This window comes from Ursus americanus, chromosome 3, assembly GCF_024610735.1.
Source record: "Ursus americanus isolate L20-20 chromosome 3, mUrsAme1.1.p, whole genome shotgun sequence".
Taxonomy (NCBI): domain Eukaryota; kingdom Metazoa; phylum Chordata; class Mammalia; order Carnivora; family Ursidae; genus Ursus; species Ursus americanus.
The window spans coordinates 35,084,744-35,101,832 of NC_142129.1; the positions used below are offsets into that span (position 1 = coordinate 35,084,744).

General features: G+C 35.1%; 1 long non-coding RNA gene across 1 annotated transcript in view; it reads right to left on the bottom strand.

Moving 5' to 3' along the window:
* Positions 1-12,501, bottom strand: part of LOC123789046 (uncharacterized) — a 170,692-nt gene extending 158,191 nt beyond the window's left edge. Inside the window, exons 1-2 of the long non-coding RNA XR_015723903.1 lie at positions 12,418-12,501; positions 552-730 (exon numbers count right to left, since the gene is read on the bottom strand). This is a non-coding gene — a long non-coding RNA (uncharacterized LOC123789046). The remainder of the gene's footprint in view (positions 1-551; positions 731-12,417) is intronic.
* Positions 12,502-17,089: the final 4,588 nt, after the last annotated feature.

Genomic DNA, 17,089 nt, shown 5'->3' on the forward strand with positions numbered 1-17,089 from the left:
TTTATTTTTATGCAGGAGAAGGATGGAGATGACAGTTTAGACTGCTGAGTGAATAGCAGTTATGTCTGACTTGTGGTACACGCCTTGACAAATCTGCTCATTTAAAATGCTTCCCAGCCAGTCTGAATATTTTGACTACCTCAGTAATTCTGCAGTACAGCCCAACTTCCATTTGGACAGTTGTAAAATTGTGTTTTCAAGGTAATTGTACGAGTCTTCTCAAACTAGAAAGTGACCCATTTTGTAGAGTAACTGCATGTGAAAAATTAACCAATCGTTTTGCAGAAAATCAGAAAACTATTTGGGGTACTCAGATGAATGGTCTCAAACTCCAAGATCAAAGAGATCAGCTGATTTGGGAAATACAAATGAATACAGGTGAAATTGTGAGACAGCCATCAGAAAGCTTTACTTCCCTTTGATGTGTCTCTATTTTCTCCCCAGAAATCCAACCCCAGTGGCTTTCCAGTTCAAGTAGAATAAAATCCAAACTTTTCATTATGACCTGGACGTGAGCTAGTCCCAATGACTTCTCAATCCCGATCTCTTACCTTCTTCATGATCTAGCTCTGCCAATCTTCTTTCACTTGAAAAGGCCAAGCTTGTCCGGGGAATTTGCACTTGCTTTTCTCTCTGAAATGGAAGATTCTTTCCACAGGTCTTCACCTGGCTGCCTCTTTTGACCATTCCAGTCTTGTCTAAACATCACCATCTCACAGAGGCCACCTCCCTAGAATAATAATTCTAAAATAATCATCTCCCATCACCCTGTTTCAGTTTTTTTACTGCACATATTAAATATTAAAATTATCTTAGTTTGTCTGTATTTGCCAATGAATATGAGTTCATGAGACCAGAAACTTTCTCTTACACTATAAATAGACATAGGGATGTATATTTAACATATATCCAAATTTTTACCATAATATGAATTTTTAATTGCCTATTTATCATCCATTCTCTGTCCTTCTTCCTAATAGAACTCACAAGTTTCAACTTTTGTCCTCTGCCTTTCAGCTGACCTATGTCAGGACAAGCTGGACCAATGCCAGCTCTAGGCGATGCATCCCCTCGGGAAGTGAGCAAGGAATGGGCATGTGACTCAATTTGAGCCAATGAGAGTTGATGAGGGATTTGGTAGAGACTTCTGAGACAGCTCTTTTTTACTTTCTGCAAGAGCTTAAAGAACAGCTTTATCTTTGCTCCTCTGATCATTGTCAATGGGAGTCACAGAATTTGCACATGAATGAGTGAAAAGAAACTCCTTCATTTAATGAAGAGGTGTATGTATCATATACTGGATATAATTTCATCACAGTGAAGATTGTGAAACTGAATTTTCATACATTTGTTGTAGAGTTATTTCATATGGCTTCTAGAATCCTCTGATTCAGAAAAGCAAAGAGCAATCTTACTAGAAGGTCATCCTATGTACAGAAACAAAGCCAGGCAAATCAGATCATAAAGAAATAATTGCACACTCACTATTTGTTTATTTATGTAAACAGTGCTTCACATTCCATTCTGCCAACTCTTAATGAGTTTACTTATATTTTGCTTTCCCATTTTTATTAGTAGTGTAGATTACTAAATAAACTATTTAAGGGTACTAAATAAACAGCTTTAACTGCTATGGTGTACCAGAAATAAACATAAAATTCTCCAGATTTTTAGGCCAACTTTTGAATCTAGAAGTCAGTATTAACAGGGAAAGTTTAGGTATCAAGAGGCCTGATATCTGAAAACTACACATGACGTGAATGTTGGTAAAATAAATGAGAACTGAAAGAAGGATGTATTTGGAAAAATAAATATGAACTCAATCTTAAATAGGGAACTAGGCATTTAATTTTGGAATATAGAGAAATATATACAATGGATGATATAAACAAAAAGGCTAGGCAAACTATGTAAGAGTACTTTTATTTGTATAATGCTCCTTCCCCCTTAAAAAGTTCTATGCCTTATTTGTCCACACTAAAATGGGACACATAAAATATTTACTAATAAAGTCTTGTAGCTTTGAATAAAAATGATAGTAGTTAATGTTTATTGAATACTTACTCTATGCCAGGTGTTGTTGTTTTAGGATTCTGTGTGCATTTACTCAAATTATGTAGCAAGGGTCAGTGACTGGGCAACTACAAAGGGAGGGCCAAGAATGTGAACCCAAGCAATCTGGCTCGAAAATATTCCTGTATAATCAAACTATGTGAAATCCAAGGCTGATTTGTAAACAAAAAGTAACAAAGTAGATTTTCAGCCAATGAAGAATATGATGTGTCTTTGGACATGATCCTCACTGTCTATCAAGCCAACTTCACCAAAAATCAATCATTATCTTTTTCCTGATGCAGGGGCCATAAGATGACTCTGGCTTTCTTAAAAACTATTTTCATAATTTCTTAGATCCTGTTAATATTCTGTTTGATCCAGAAAATTGTCTTGACTCCTTCCAACTTTTTCAGTTACTCTTATTAGGCAAGAAAGGTCAAGCACATGACTAGGGCTTGCATGCCTAGCAAATTGCATCATACAAATAACCTTCCCATGGAAACCAAACTGAAGTAAATTTTAACAGAAGTAGCTGGCCTCATAAGATTGAATGAGAAGGGCACATCTGTGCTATTCATCCCCCAAACCTAAAAACCTTACTCTAGTCATGAGAAATGTCCGACAAACCGAAATTGAGAGGCATTCTGTAAATACTAGACAAATACTCCTCAAAAGGAGACTAAGGAGGTGTTAGACTAAATACAGTGTGGTACTGTCCCTGAACTAGATCCTGCAACAGAAAAACACATGAGTGGAAAATTGGGAGAAATCAAAATAAAGTCTGTAGTTTAGTTAATAGTTTTATATCAGTGGAAATTTCTTAGTTTTGATAAATAAAAGATGGTCATAAGAAATGCCAGAAATAGGGGAGATGAGTCTGCATTGGCTCTCTTACATGCTGGGATCAGGTTTATTGCTTAGTTTACCCTGGAGTTATGCAGGTACAGTTAGAATGTAAAGTTCACTACATGATTCTAACAACCTGTTTGTTCAGAACCTAAGCATGTGTGCAATTGCATATGACTCAGTAAATAAAAGTTGCTCTGAGAAACAAAGTTAGAGAATGCTTTTTATTTGCCCTTAATATATGCACTTCATTTAAATGGCAATGATTTGGTTATTTTTCCTTGTTCTTAAGGCTCTAAAAATAACACTACTCCTGGATCCTCCATGAAGTGGTTATAAAATCAGATTTGTTCATTCATATGACTTATATGTTGGTAATACTGAAATACGGACCTTTTTTCTTTCTTCAACAACATCTCACCACCTAAACTGTGTATGTCTGCTAAATTTACCTTACCTCCCCCTTCTCCCTCTATCTCACTTCATACCTATTTTCTTTTTGTAAGAAATCATTTGGTAATTTTACATTTTACCAAAAGTAAACTAAGAATACAATTTTCACCTCTGATTTTGATTTTATTATTCATTTTCCTTATATTTATTTTCTTGTAATACCTAAGAATATATAAAAATATCACTAATCATTTAAGAACTAAAACTGATCAAATAAAAATATAATGCTAAACATTTATCAACAGGTAATAATGGTTCAATTTCCAAATCCCATCAAGTTCTCATTTCTGAAATGCTGTTGCTGAGAGACTCTTTCCTACATTATTGTTAAGTGACCCTGTTTGCTTCATGATTAGTCACAATTTACATCTCTTCTGAAAATGGCATAAAATAATGTGCAAATTCCCTAATGCACTTGCAAGAAAAATATTTTCTTTTAATGACTCCTAATGAACCCCTGTTTTATGCAGGGTGTGAAAAGTTGCCAAGATGTGTAAAACAATTAGGATGACAAAAAGCATGAGTTTTAAAAGCCATTTCGCTTGTGCAATGTGTGTGAAAATCCAGAATAAGTCCTAAGGGAAAAATTAATTTTAATAAGCTTTTCTTTTTGCCTGAAGACTGTATAAATCTAAGGCACAAAGAACTGTGTGTTAATGGATCAGGAATAATATGAGAGTTTTATCTCATAGAATAAATCTATTTCATCATCAACCTGTTACTTTACACTTGAACTGTAAGGACATTTGGTTATTTACTAGACTAACAATATATTATGTCTCCTACAAGTGCAATACTAGGTAAAATGTTAAAAAGGTGAAATCTTATATGATTTTTTTATGTGAATTTATTTACTATTATGGAACATTGTTTATGCCATAACCTAATCTTCAAAATTCTGTTTATGCCATAACCTAATCTTTGAAACTCGTATCTTCATAGATTAAAAGATGGTCACATGTTAAAGGTACTTTGATTTTAAAACTTTAAATATAAATAAAGTATCCCATGAAGACTTAATTATATAATTCCAGATAACCTTTATTAACTACAAAGCTTGAAAATATTCCAGAAGCTACAATACATGACCTTCTCATGCAATGATTATTTCTGAAGCCAAACACCATATCTAAGAGGAAGTTTTTATATGATCTTAAGAGTTAAAAATCAAGGATGTAGTCCATCATCTAAGGTGGAAATCTTCATGAAAACTTCCAGCATATTTAATTTTACTGAGCACATCATTTCTAACAGCTTTCTTTTTTACCTTTGCTTCTATATTAACTTTCAAAAGGACAAACTGATGGAAGCAATGTTCACAATGAGCCACCAAATGTGAAACAACTGAGGCAAAATAGAGGAGAGAGTTTGAATAATATCACAGATATTATTAGTATCTGCGTGAAAGTGTGAGAATAAATTTGTGGTTAAGAATTCACACATTAGAATCATTAATTTGCACTCTAATCCCAACTTTGTCACTTGTTAAAACTGAGACTTTGGCCAATTAATTTATCCTCAGTTTCCTCAACAATAAATGTGGAATAATTATAAATAGTCCCTATTTTATTAGGTCATTTTGTGACTACATAACATACCTGGAACTTAGTTAAAACTGTGTCTTTACAATGGCTATGAAATGGTTAAGCCTTAAGATTTCTGAGAGGGGGATGGAGGATGGGGATTTTAATGCTGCTATATAATAAGAAAAGCATCATAGCATTCATAAAATGAGGAAATCTTATCTTATGCTGGATTTCAAATAGAATGGTCTCTTCTTCCAAAAGTCATGGCATATAGTTCTTGCCAGTGTTATGGAGCTTCAGAATGAACATAGAATAGGATTACCCTTGGAGCCGGTGGGGGCAGCGTCTGGAAAGGGCCATGGAACTCTGCTAATGGTTTGCTTCTAAATCTTGATGATGGTTAAATAAATGTGTTCACATTGTGAAATATATTAAGCTGTGCACTTATAATTGGTGCACTTTTCTGCATTTATGCTATACTTTAGTAAAGTTTACAGTTTGTACCCTCCAACTATCCTCTTTGCATACTTTATTTGCCCATTCTTATCCCAATTTATTTACCATTTATTTTTCCTACTGACTTGTAAATTCTATAAAATTCTTGGATTTTCTTATTTGTGTCATCTGTTTTGTTTCTAATCAGATTCTGTGTCCAACCAATTAGATAGCAGGGCAAGACCTAAACTGAAAAAACAAATATTGAGTCAAGTGGTTTTCAGGCTCTTTAATATAGCTGAACCTCTTATTTCGTTACCGATCACCAAGCCCCAAATTTCCATGTTGTTTTTGTGTTCTAATATAGAAAATTCTTATGGATGTAGCCTGCTAAAGCATGCACCTAGGGAACAGGATCACAGAAGAGAGCATGAAGAGCTGGGGATTAAACGTGAGGTGTATCAAGATAACAAGAGCATAACAAGGCCCAATTTACAGAGAAGAGGATAGACATATAAGAAAATGAGCATCCTCTCATGAAGCTAATGTCATGAATTTTTTTACTTTGGCTTGGATTCTTTGGGGGAAATTACTTTACTGGGAAACTTCCTTACTAATTACTATTAATATTTAAATAGTACATAGTATTCAAAACAAATTTATTGAAAGTATAAATTAAAATTAGAAAATTTTACTAATAAATTTGAAAAGATAAAGAATGTCACCATCGATGTAATCATTCATTATATTCTAAAACAGTGATGGGGTGTAGGACATACTACCCCAAAATAAGGCACCTTTGTATATTGAACAAACTAAGCTGAAGGAGTTTGAGTATATGGCAGAAGCAGGAAGTCACTCTGACCCACCCATATTGTCCTCTTCCCTTAAATAGGCCATAAAATCCTCCTGTGAGAGGTGCCCTTCTATATGCAAAGGAAAGGAGCATCCTTTTCTCTGAAGACAAAGGGACACCAGGAAGAATCTTAACAACAGGACTTGCTAAATTTCCCCCAATTTACTATAATTATCTCATACTCCTTTACCTATCATATTCCTATCCAACTCCATTCCCCATAAAACCTAGCATAAAAATACAGGTCTGTGTCGCTGGGGCTTGTTTCTTTATGAAGGCTCCTGTATCATGTAATGATATGTACATACCTTTTTCCTTTTTTTTTTTTTTTAAAGATTTTATTTATTTATTTGACAGAGAGAGAGAGAGCCAGTGAGGGAGGGAACACAGGCAGGGGGAGCGGGAGAGGAAGAAGCAGGCTCCCAGCGGAGGAGCCTGATGTGGGGCTCGATCTCAGGACTCTAGGATCAGACCCTGAGCTGAAGGCAGATGCTTAACGACTGAGCCACCCAGGCACCCCTATTTTTTTCCTCTTAATCTGTCTTTGTCAGTTTAATTTGCAAACCTGACCAGGAACCCTAAAAGTATCGAGGAAAACTTTTTCCCTCCTGCAATAGCTAAAATCCAACATGTATCAAGCACCTCCTAAAATCCAGAAGCTGTGTTAATTGTTTATTTGTTTAATTTTATTTCAGCTTCATTGCAAAACTGTAGGATAGATATATCATCTCTATCTGAGAAGATGAAAATGACACCCATGTGGGATTAATGAGCAGTCCCAGTCTCGAGCTGCCTAATTGTAATTTTACCTTTCCTTACAATAAAGGGCAATAATACACATCAATTCAAAACAATATTCTAGACCTTCAGTGTGGCCTGGGGTCAAAATTTTTTCTTGAACTCAGGAAAATACTAGAGCACAAATTAAAAGTGAAGAATTTGCAGACATGTAAAAGATTAAAAACAAGATATTTCTTTGTACCTTCTTATGCTAGTAACTTTGAAAATGTCAAGGAAATAGATGATTTGGGGGAAACTATACATTGTATAAGTACATATATTTTTACTTCATATATCCTAGATCTGGAGCTAAATTAGCAGGCAACCTGGAAATGCCAAAAGATGGAAACAAAAATAGCCCCAAAGAAAGTCTACTCTCTCTAGCCAATAACCAGGGAAAGGGCAGCCTGGCAAGATAGAAAGATTTTGGAAAATAGCTGCTCTACTCCTGCTAAACACCACTGATAAAATAGTAGCTCCATTTCCACCTACACTAGCAAAGGCCATGTGGGGAGCCTAGAATTCCACCCATGCCAAGTCTTAATGAGGTGTCCCAACCCCTCCCCAACTAGGGTAGTATCAGAGAAGGCCAGGAAGGGAGTCAGGAATTTGACTACTGTCAGGGATGAGGCTGACCCCTGTGGAGTCAGTGGAAACCATGTGGGACTTCTACCCCCACTGGCATAACTTGGTGCCCCTCCCATATACTGGCATGGTATCAAAAGAAGCCTGGTGGAGAGTCAGGCCATTCACCATTGCCCAGCAGTAACAAGGTCTCTCCATCCCCCATGGTGTCAGTAGAGGTCATGGGGAACAGTAACGAGACACTCCTACCCCTCCCAGCCAGGGAGATATTGGTGAGGCTGTGGCAGTTCCATTTCTCATGGTGTGGTGATGGGGTAGACCTAGAGATATAAAAATAATGTTTGAGACTATGCCGGTTTGTCAGATGTTAAAGAGTGAAAGAATACTGGGGATCAGAAATTTGTGAGCTCTCTTGTGCTAGCTGCTGCACAAGGAAGCCATGCCCTAGGAGACTGTGCCAGTACTTGGGAACATTTAAACAACAACAACAAACCAGTACTTAGGAGTCAGGAGTATGTGGCAATTTTTTCCAATAGTGACTTTATCTGGATCCTCTGCTTTTCCTAACTATTAAAAACAACCTAATATAGATATATCTTGTTTGCTGCTTAAAAGGCACAGTCTGGGAGAATGTAGCTGTAGAGCAGTGGTTCTCAAGAATTAATGATGCTGCCCTCCCAAGAGAAATGTGGTGACATCTGGTGACAATTTTTGGTTGTCGCAAATTAGTGAGGGGAGAATTAGTAGTGGCATCTATCAGAGAGAGGTCAGAGATACTACTAAACACCTTACAATATACAGAGAAATAAATCCCTCCCAAAAGTAATTATCTGCTGATGTTGAAAAGACCCTGCTCAGAGGGAGAAACTATGATATTATTGAAGGCTCTATGTGTCTATATGATTTTTACATTTATATGTATACAAACCCTCTCTGTGAATCAATATACCTGGTTTTCATGTCTCAACACAGATACACACACACATACACATATCTTGGTTTCTTCCCGATATGGTCATTGGCAAGAAGAGATTTTTGTTTGATTTTGCTGTTGTTCACATTATAAAGCAATACTTGGTTTTGATAGAGACAGGAGAAGTTCACAAACGTATAAACAATAATAGCCTTGATCAGTGGGAATCCAGATATATTTGTTTATTTTTACATTCTTTCCTGAATTTTCCCAATTAGAAATTATACTGATTAATCAGTCACCTTTTTGACATATTATTATTCTTTAAACCATGATTTTTTATGGCTATATAATATTCTCTTACAGAGGTCCTCATAATTTATTTAATAGATGTCATATTTTGGATATTTCTGTTGTTTTCAATATACCCCCCACCTCCCTAGGAATAGTGCTATATTTATATCTTTATGTGTCCCTCCTAATATTTCTTGAAAACAAAGTCTTAGAAGTTGAATTTATGGGTCAATAATTATGAAAAAATTGAAAGTCTCTTGTTGCTTATTACCAATTTACTTTATCTAAAGGCTGTACTAATTAAAACTGCCATTGAAATATATGAAAATGTCAGTTTTCTATACTAGTAGATAATATTATTGTACAACACTCCTGAGCTAGTGAGATAGATCAAGGAGTAGAAGATGATAAAAAAGATAAGATATAGGATTTTGCTTTCATCTCAGGTTGCATTTATTGGAGGTTGGTGCTATTCTGAAATAAAGCAGACAACGTCTAGGCTCAGAAGTCACCAGCTCAAACTTGTTAAGAGTCAGGCAGGCAATTTCTGTGTTGAGGAGGCCTTGGGCAGCAAGAGAGCACTTGGCGCTTCCGGAGGGAGGAAATGTGAAATTAAGAATGGAAATTTACTGAAGTCAAACTACTTTTTCTCAATTCTGTTTAGAATTTTCTCAACCACAGAACTTTTGGAAAGCAGGAAATTTTAGATAATTTAACTACTTCATCTTACAAACAAAGAAAATGAAATCCAGGAAATTTCAGGGATTATCAAAATTCTTATTTAGTTAATGGTAGAATTAACATTGCGCTCTAGGCTGTCTGACTCACAGCTCTGTGCACTTTTTACTGGACAATGTTTTGATTTGGCATTTGCTCTGAATTGCAAAAATACGCAGTCACCCACAAACCCAGAACATAAAATGATTCAGAGAAGCCCTAAACATAATCAAGTCATTTTACTTCAATAAGTAATTTCTAGTAGTCATTACTTGGTTTCCTCAAAAATATACTTGCATGAATTTATTCTCTTGACCTGGTTGAAGAGCCAAGATAGAGAGAAATTAAATACAATGGTAAGAGGTGATTCCATAAATGGGTGAAAGCCAATGGCCATACTGTTTAAAATAAAGGCAATACATATTCCTAACTCGTCAGACACATGGATTCATTATACAAGATCAAGTTAAGGGCATCATTCCTTTGGAAATGGAAAAGAAACATATAATATAGATATATGCTCTCCTATAATAAAATATAGTTGAATAATGCAGGGGTTATGAGCACTGACCCATCAGCACAGTTGAAAGTCCATGTATAACATTTGACTCACCAAAACTTAACTACTAATAGCCTACTATTGACTAGAAGCCTTAACTATAACATGAACAGTCAACACATATTTTATATATGTATTATATACTGTATTCTTATAACAAACTAAACTTGAGAAAAGAAAAATGTTATTAAGAAAATAATAAGAAAGGGAATATACACTTACAGTACTGTACTGCATTTATTGAAAAACATCCACATATAAGTGGATGTATGGAGTTCAAACCCGTGTCATTCAAGAGTCAACTGTATACACCATATATAATATATATAAGCAATGCACACACGCATACACATGTAGTTTTTCTCTTCTTGGAGACAGAAATAATATAAGAAATAAATACCTGAACAAGATAGAGGCAGAACCTAACAGCAAAACAGAGATTTTTTTTGGCAGATTCTTTAGCAATTATTACTTTATCCTGTGGAAAAAGCTCAAGAGTGTTGCAGAGACCTCCAAACTTGTAGGTCAAAGGAACTAACAAGGGAAATGTTAAATTGCTTTGCTCTCACCTGCCCTAAATTACTATTCACCACACCCCACAAGAGAAAACAGTTATTAATAAGATTTTTCCATTATTTTCAAAATAGCTTAAATATATATTGGACCATGTTTGTCAAGTCAGATAAGGTTATTTTTGGAGGTATATTAGACAGAAAATGCTTTAACTCCTTCAGTAAAAATTTAACCATCATAAAACAGTCATAAGTGTTTCAGATTATAAAATGTTCTCAGGAAGACACCTAAGTGGAAACAGATTAATAATTCAAGAAATAGCTTAGTTTAATTTTTGACTGTAGCACTTACCCTTTTAGTGTTTAAATAATGGAGCTATTATTGTCCATTAAACAAATCCTCATTAACGTTAAAAATTCTTATCTGACTATACTGTAGTTATATATCAAATTTATTCAGGCAATCAGCTACAAATTCAGTTAAGCCAATTGATGGATATCTAGACTAAACATTATATGTTAATTGGAGTTGCTAAAATTTGGTAAGTGAAGAATAATCTTTCAGGTTGTACAGATAATTTGTGTGGACATAACTGAAGGATGAGTCTCAATTTGTTGTTGTCAAGCTGGGACAGGGCTGTTCCGCCATTGATGATAATCAAAGACAGACAGTTTGGTAATGACATGCCTAGAGCAAGTAAATTTGGGTTCAGACATAATTAGTATCAAGTAGCAGGAAGATAAACATCAACAGGGGGGATAAACTGCAGAAACTAACCTATGGTGAATTAGAGATACAGAAAACTTTGATAGTCACCTAAATCATAAAGGCTTTTAAAAATAACTAGATAACTGCGAGAACGGTAGGACTGGGCAGGATAGGGTAAATGATGAAATCTGCAAATGTGGAAGATAACACATTTTTAGATAATCATGAGTAGACATGGTTGCATATAATGTTCCTCAATTAATTTTGAAAAAAAATCAAATAAGTTGATCAATAATATCAAACCATGAATTGCAGAGATTATATTTGCTAATGAAATTATTTGAGTATTTCTTCTGTAGGGGGATGCAAATAACAATGAAATGGCCATTATTCAGGAGAAGTAAAAGGCAAACTGAAAAGACCAAACTATCAACTGAATCTCTGAAAAATAAAAATATGACCAAGAAGGCAAGAGCAGTCATTTATCATGTCAGCTCAATTCTAATAGTTATATCCATGAGTTAGAATGTGAAGGTCACCATTTGATATAGAAGAAATTGGAAACCACCAGTGAGAGCAAATGTTCAAGAGGTCAGTGCACATTAGATTTAAAGGTCTTTAACAACCGTGTGCAGATCGCACGTACAAGGTGATGTAATATCATCCCCCAAGAGGTTACATTAATAAAGAGAGTCAACCTCAAGTTGAGAAGCAACACTTCACAGTGATATTTCAGAAACTGTAATGCTAGTTCATCTGTAAGAGATTGTGTTATTAGCTACATTTTTCTTTTTTTGCGACGATTTCTGCTGCTTATTTGTATTAAAGGTTTTTAAGAGGATGTGAGCTTTTACTTTCTGGCTCATATAATCTCCTGCATGATATCGAGTCTGACCTCACAGGTTTTCAAAACGGTGCTATTTCAGAAATGGGTACCTGATGTGAATAGGTTGTCTGGAGGGGAAAACCTCTTTCTATTAAACAAGTGGTTTAGATTGCAAACTCAACAAAATCTGGGCATATATCCTGATATTTTACAGAGTCTCAATGGCTTTAATGATTTTTACCTTAATAATGTCAGATTGTTTAATATTCTACGCATTTTTAAAGTTGGTCATTCATAACAGAAGGAGTTTTTATACAATTTTCCCCCCACAAATGTTGAATGAATACTTACCAGCTCTCAGGCTCAGAGTAGGAACTTCAGAGATACACAAAAGCGATGAGAAAAAAATCACTTCTCTCACGATGATCATCATCTGTAGAGGTAAGAAAATAAAACAACACAGAAATACTTACATGCAGGGTAAAATTCGGATGTTTGACTTTCTAGCAATACTTATATGTTTTACTATTTGTAGTGATTTTGGAGGGATCTTCATTAACGCTTTAACTGAAATTACAAAATAAGACACTTAAGCAAACATAAATATCTATGTCTCAGACTAGGAGATATGTGGGAAATTTAAAATAAGTGGGGAATTGGAAAACCGTTTATATTTGGTTCCAAAATAATCCTTGTTCTTATGTATATAAATAGTCCTCCCATACCCACTCCAGGAATGGATGAAACTCCAAACAGGATTTCACAGTCACATCATAATACCCAACACATAAGACACTGGATAAGTTGCCCTGCTGTCTCAACTTGCTCAGTTGCTCCTCATTCCATGATAAAGATAGCAACAACTTTGATATCCATAGTATTGAAAGTAACAGTATATAATCAACTTCATGGTTTTAAAGTTCTGAGAGGTTTGAGCCATAACTTAGATGGAGTAATGAAAGAAAATAAATGCCAGGGAATAGTGTTAATATACTCATAATTAAATTACAATAATACAAAAAGGAAAGTAAAACTGTAGCAGACCTTGTGATACAATCTTCTTGCAAATAACTTAGTCATTCCAATCCCAGGAACAATATAATATGTTGAACTGCCATGATTTGTCTGACCACATTTTTAATGCTTGAGAATACTTTGCTTCAGGTAGAATGACATGTAACTTTAATTTAGCATAAACAAAAATAGTGTTCAAGTCTTGTTCATTACTTTATATATGTGATAAAAAATTTACCCAGGGTAGAATTTTAGGGTTATTATACAACAGGCAAACAAACCGATTTAGAAAAACCTTAATGTTTACCATTAGAAAAAATAATATATGCCTATTGTAACAAAGGAAGAAATCTAGTGAAATGCCCCCTTAATAACACACTAATTACTAGAATATCATTTTAGTTTCATGTATCAGTGGAATAATCTCACAAGTATGGATGGATTGATTCTATAGTGACTGACTTGTTAATTTTGAGCTAGAAGATGAATTGAGAGTTTCTTTGGGGGAACTACCCGTAAATGATAGAAATCAAGATCCCAATGAAATTAAAAAAAAAAAGAAAAATGAAGGAAATTTAAAACAGCATATTTTAATATTTTTATGATATATATTTCAAATTTTAATATTATTCAATTACAGAGATGGTAAAAAATAAACAGAATGGGATTCAATAGAGAAAAATACCAAAAAGTCAAAATAAACAAAACATGTTGTAGGAATAAAGGTAAAAATTACATGGTAATGCACAAAAATCTAGGCAATACTTGTCAACCATATTCAACCACTAGTCAAAAATTTAACCAGCTGGGATAAAAAGGGAAAGTAGGGGCGCCTGGGTGGCACAGCGGTTAAGCATCGAGCCCCACGTCAGGCTCCTCCGCTGTGAGCCTGCTTCTTCCTCTCCCACTTCCCCTGCTTGTGTTCCCTGTCTCGCTGGCTGTCTCTATCTCTTTCAAATAAATAAATAAAATCTTTAAAAAAAAAGGGAAAGTAAAAGAAGGAGCAAAGTTATTTAAATGCAACTTTCTGTTTATTACGTCAAGTTGATTGGGGGTTCGTTCATTCATGCACTGCACCAGACAATGGAACTGTGACAGTGGATGAGACCAACATGGCACCTCTATTCATGGAGCTGATAGTCTACAAAGAGAAACAGTCTATATATGTGTAATCAAATGAATACTTATGTAATTAAAAATACTGATGAGTACTATGAAGATAACAAAAAGGTGTTAGGATGAAGAATAACAAATGGCTGCCTATTTTAACAGAGTGATAAGGAAAGACCTCTCTGAGGAGGTGACATTTAAGCTAATAGTACACAAAAAGGAGCTAGAAATTTAAAGATCCATAAAAAAGGGAACATTACAGATAGAGGGAAGAGCAATGGTTAAAGCCCTGAGACAGAAACTAGATTGGTCCCTAGAAGCAGGAAGAGTTGATGTAGCAGAGTACATATTTGAGTAAAAGGGAAAGTAGGTTTTTTTTTATAAGAAGTAATTTATAAGAAAAAACACATGAGCCTACATATCGGTAAGTAGTTATTAATATAGATAAAACTAATCCTCAAATTTGTCTAGTCTGCCCTTTCTACTTAGTCCAGGTCTCATTTCTCCTATATTGAGTAGAAGAGTCATCTCTATGTCAAAGAAGTGGATTAGGCAAAGGAATTCTTTCAAAAGGGTATTTTTGTATTTGGTTTTCTGTGTGTTCTACCATATCGATACCATTTAATATTTCTGAAATTTGTATTTTGGGGGAGGCATTAATAGACCAGGAGCCTCTTTTACACAGCTTCTCTAGATTGCATAAAATGTCAAAAATTGTTATTAGTTCTCTAACTCTCAGAGATGACTCACCAGTTTCGGTAGCTGTATCATATTAGGCTATCACAGAAGTAGCCCAGGGTCCAGGGATCACATATTTTACTTTTATTAAAAAATTTTACGTGACCATAGTTTGTCTTATTTTTTGTAAGTACTGAGGCCTGTGGGAGTGTACTGATTTGCCAAGATGTCCTACTTCAAGCTGATTTCAGAAATAGAGTAATTCGTTACATTTTTAGAAACTAGGTGAATTTGCAGAACTGGGCCACAGCCGAGTAAAATAAATGACTTATCAAAGTAAAAGCAAAATAAATAGAGAAAGTATGTGTGTGTGTGTGTGTGTGTGTGTGTGTGTGTGTGTGTGAGAGAGAGAGAGAGAGAGAGAGAGACCCCATTAAATTAAGATCAGTGCTTCTCTCTGTTATTTCCTTTGTCCCAACAGTCAGTGTAGTAATAGTGTATAGTTGCCTTTTCTTTATATATATATTCGAAAAGGAAACACCTGAAGAACAGGGACTTTAATTTCTATGTAGAGATTGAAATATTAGTACCCTAGAGTCTGACTATAGAGCTGTCTTTGGAGTAGTTGTGTAGGATTGCCATATAGGTGAACCCCTCCTCCTTTCAATACATCAGAAAAGAAAGCTTTTTAGAGAGAGCTTCATCAAGCCTGTATTCTATAGATTTCTATTCTTTAGCAGAAGTTTCAGTATGTTCTTAATAAGAGTAAATACCACCAAAATTTCTGGGCACTATGTTTCAAAGGAAAACCTTCAGAATCCCAGAAAAGGTTTATGAGATGGTTATGGGTAGTTAAGACTTGCAAGCGTCTCCTAAAGCTAAAGCTATTAAGGAGTGCTCCTATGCTCTGTGCAGCAGGACACAGAGCGTGCAGCCATGGCTGCTGACTGCACAGGTTTCAAAGAGAAAGTGGAGCATGTGGACATTTAGGCGCTGACTCCAGCTAAATTGGTTAATGACTAGTATCATCTAAATGAGGTAGCAAGCTGAAAGACTCATAATCTCTCCCCGTGCACAGATTTTAATTAAATAATTATAATGTCCTTGTTGTAATTATTTATCAGTAACTGTGCTCTTGAGTATTGCCTCTTTCGCCTTCATCTGTTCTGTCAGCTCAGCTGAACAATGAAACATTCACTTGGCAAAGATGAGGGGGAAATGAATGATTTATTCACCACAAAATAGCACTTGAAGAATTGTCAGTGAGGCAAGATTCTAGGTTCTTCATTTATAATATTGCACTGTTTTTGTAAAGGAAGCTCAGTTTCCTGATCTGGGATATGATATGGTTGAGCTTGATGGAGACTCAGTTTCTCTTCTAACATTCAGGTGTTGAAGCCACTGAGGGGTTTCAAGAATATGACCAGAAAATATGTTTTCTCAGCATCTAGAACTTAACATTACATATTATAACACTTACATCCCTCAAAGAATAGCATTTAAAAATGTTACTTCCTACTTTGGGACTGTGGAATCTATAGTCTATAACATAATGTGTGTCTCAAAAAGTGCAAAACCCAAAAATGACTAAGCAGCAGTTTTATATTAATAATACCCAAATGATTCAGAGGAGCAGTGAGTGAAGAGTCTCAGTAAACAGTAAAGCTGATTCAGGAGTCAAAATGGAGCCACAGAGGAAAACGGAGATAGATTTAGACCATGTAAAAGGAAGCAGGATTTTCATAGCAGACTTCCCCTAAGAAAACTTGCCTTAATAAAGCATCACTTTTCTCCATTTCTCCCAGGAGTTCAGAAGGAAGACAAGGGTTTTAATTGTCAAATATGAGATTAAATTTTAGTAAAAGGAAGCACATTGTGAGTGTGAGCAGGGGTTGTAAAGCACTATAATGCAACACTGGTCTTTATACGTCTCCCCCTCTTGTAATTTTCCCATTCTGCACCTCTCTCATTCCAATAGGATCTTCCCTAACTAGTATTAGTGAAATGTAGCTTCAGATTCCACCCACTCAAGAGATTTTGCATTTAATGTGGAATTCTTAAAAATTAAAATGCCTCAGCAGCCAAAAGAATATTTGGGAATAATGATTTTTTAAAAAACTGAGTAGGTTATATATTTGTCCAAGGAAGTTTTTTAAGTTTGAATCAGAAAGGTTGTCACCATATTTGACTACAGATATTTAAGACAAGTCTGACTTTGAAG